A 3,073-nucleotide genomic window follows, 5' to 3' on the forward strand; every position below is an offset into this window, starting at 1 on the left:
TGCTGCTGTGCCCCAGGCCACCAAGACTTGGCTTCTCTTTGTCCCCACCTGTCATCAGTGCCTCCAGTTCTCTGCTCTGCCTGGGGCCTGGGGACATTTGCTCAGTCGTGTCCCTCCCTGGGACCCATTAAAAGTGCAAGGAAATTAGGAGTTGGATTCTGACTTGGAGTTCTGGAGAGGTTTCTTCAGCTGCCTCTTAGGGACTGATGTTCAGGGCCTGAGCACAAAGCCCCAGAGGGTCATTAAAGTCCTTGGGCTGTGTCTGTGCTGCTGAGCTGGGCCGGGCTGCTGGCACAGAGACCAGTTCTCTGCTCTGCCTGGGGCCTGGGGACACTTGCTCAGTCGTGTCCCTCCCTGGGACCCATTAAAAGTCCAAGAAACTTTGGAGTTGGATTCTGACTTGGAGTTCTGGAGTGGTTTCTTCAGCTGCCTCTCAGGGACTGATGTTCAGGGCCTGAGCACAAAGCCCCAGAGGGTCATTAAAGTCCTGCTGCTGTGTCTGTGCTGCTGAGCTGGGCTGGGCTCCTGGCACAGAGGCAGCTCCTGGTAAGCAAGAAGAGCTTCAAAAGCACATTTCTCTTGATGAGCAGCTCTTCTGCCAGCCCAGCAGGGCTGGGGCACTGCCTGCAGCCAGCCCGGGCACAGCCCAGAGGCACAGAGAGCTTCAATCAGTCAGGGCTGGGAAGGTGCTGAGAAGTGCCTGGGGCAGAATCACTGCCAGCCCTTGGCACAGGAACCTCTGGCTGCAGGACAATGCAGCTGCAGCTCCTGGAGCCATCTCCTAAAGCTGGAACATCCGAGTGCCTACAGTCCGTGTGAGTACAACTCTGAGTATTTCTGGTGCAAGGGAGGGGAAATGCCCTTGAAGCTCTGACATGCTGAGGGGTTCTGATCAGTCATAGAATATTTCAAAGACAAGGTTTTTGATGAAAATGAGGAAATTGCCAAAGACTTTGTATTTAGTTTGCTACTATAGGAGAATGTCAGGGAGAGGGAGATAAATATTAAAGATTGATTATGAATTTTGATAAGTGCCAGATACATCCAAACTGTTACTTTTAGTGATCACTAGGTTCACAGGAGATCCCTAATGTGCTTTCAGCCACTCTGCCCATGGACAGCACCAGCATCACCTTTGCTGGAGCCATCAGGCTCAGTCTGAGCTGACCTTTCTCCAAGCTGCAAAGAGAACCTGCCCCCAGCCAGTGCCCTGCAGACAGGCAGGGTTCTGTCAGGCCAAGGAGAGTGCACAGAGATTTGCTGGCAGGGAGAGATCAGGCACAGGGAAACACCTGCAAAAGGAAAATCTCCAGGAAGCAGAGAGAAGATCGGGGAAGGAGAGAAAACAAAACCCAGCAATGCTGTGGCAGGGAGAGTTTAGAGATGTGCACAGGATCCCCTCCAGTGCAGCCCCTCCCTCTGAACAAGCCCCCTCCCTCCTGTCCCCCAGCCAAGCCTCTGCCCTCAGGGCCGGGGCTCCAAGGCGTGCAGCCCCTCCTGTGCAGGCAGAGCTGCAGCAGAGCCGTGGGGCAGCTCTGCAGCCCCGGGCCCAGTTCCCTCTGCAGAGCACAGGGCTGGCAGCAGCTGCCCGGCCCTGGGGGCTCTGGCAGGGGGCACAGCTGGCTCAGGGTGACGCTGTCCCCAGTGCCTGGCTCTGGGCAATGCTGTCAGTGCAGCCAGGCAAGGAGCTGCATCTCCCTTCATCCAATGCCAGCATAAGGACACTTGGAAGTCTCCCTGAGATTTCAGTCCAAGCTGGGAGCTTCAATCCAGGGTGAAAACATGTCCTAGAGCATCTCTGAGTTCTAAGATGGATGGGGAAAGGCAGAGGTGTTCTGACACTGAAAATACTGATGGGTTGGTGAAATGATCAAAGTGAGTCCTTGGCTCCAAATGTGGAGCTGGACTGGATTGGATCCTTCTGCCCTCAGCAATATCTGGTGACATTTGAGGGGAAGCATGGGAAGGTGATCTCCCTCCAGCTGAGAAAGGTTAAAGGCCAGAGGAGATCTGAATAGGTCAGAATCACAGACCACCTCCCCTCAGTCTCCACTCATCACTTGGCCTCACAGAACATGCTCTGTTCTCCCTGAAGGCAGCAGAAATGCTGAGGATTTTTATACAAGAATACCAGAACAGTTATGGCGGAGCTTATGAGGAAAACCCCAAACTCTTGAACGCAAAAGGGTGTCTGTGTATTCCAGGGGAGGGTGTATGGGAAATGGCTTTGATTTTGCTTACAGGTATCTCCTCTAACTCTTCGCTGTCCTTTTCTCCATGAACAGGTCCCCATGTGCAGCCCCAGCAAACGTCCAACAGCAGCTCCATCAGGCACTTCCTCCTTGGCAGACACGTGGCAGCTGCAGCTCCTGCACTTCTGCCTCTTGCTGGGCATCTCCCTGGCTGCCCTCCTGGGCAACGGCCTCATCATCAGCGCCGTAGCCTGCGGCCAGCACCTGCACACGCCCATGTTCTTCTTCCTGCTCAACCTGGCCCTCAGCGACCTGGGCTCCATCTGCACCACTGTCCCCAAAGCCATGCACAATTCCCTCTGGGACACCAGCAACATCTCCTACACAGGATGTGCCACACAGGTTTTTGTGCTTATCTTCTTCATAGGAGCAGAGTATTTTCTCCTGACCATCATGTGCTACGACCGCTACGTGTCCATCTGCAAACCCCTGCACTACGGGACCCTCCTGGGCAGCAGAGCTTGTGCCCACATGGCAGCAGCTGCCTGGGCCAGTGCCTTTCTCACTGCTCTGCTGCTCACAGCCAATACATTTTCCCTGTCCCTGTGCCATGGCAATGCCCTGGGCCAGTTCTTCTGTGAAATCCCACACATCCTCAAGCTCTCCTGCTCACACTCAAATATCAGGGAACTGAGGCTTATTGTATTCACCATCTGTTTAGGATTTAGTTGCTTTGTGTTCATTGTTTTCTCCTATGTGCAGATCTTCAGGGCTGTGCTGAGGATCCCCTCTGAGCAGGGACAGCACAAAGCCTTTTCCACCCGCCTCCCTCACCTGGCCGTGGTCTCTCTATTCCTCAGCACTGTCATGTTTGCTCACCT

General features: G+C 54.3%; 1 pseudogene; it reads left to right on the top strand.

Moving 5' to 3' along the window:
- The first annotated feature begins 2,285 nt into the window (after nucleotides 1-2,285).
- LOC121342493 lies at nucleotides 2,286-3,071 on the top strand (annotated as a pseudogene).
- The last annotated feature ends 2 nt before the right edge of the window (nucleotides 3,072-3,073 follow it).

Source organism: Onychostruthus taczanowskii, unplaced genomic scaffold, assembly GCF_017590055.1.
Source record: "Onychostruthus taczanowskii isolate IOZ18803 unplaced genomic scaffold, ASM1759005v1 scaffold531, whole genome shotgun sequence".
Lineage (NCBI taxonomy): Eukaryota > Metazoa > Chordata > Aves > Passeriformes > Passeridae > Onychostruthus > Onychostruthus taczanowskii.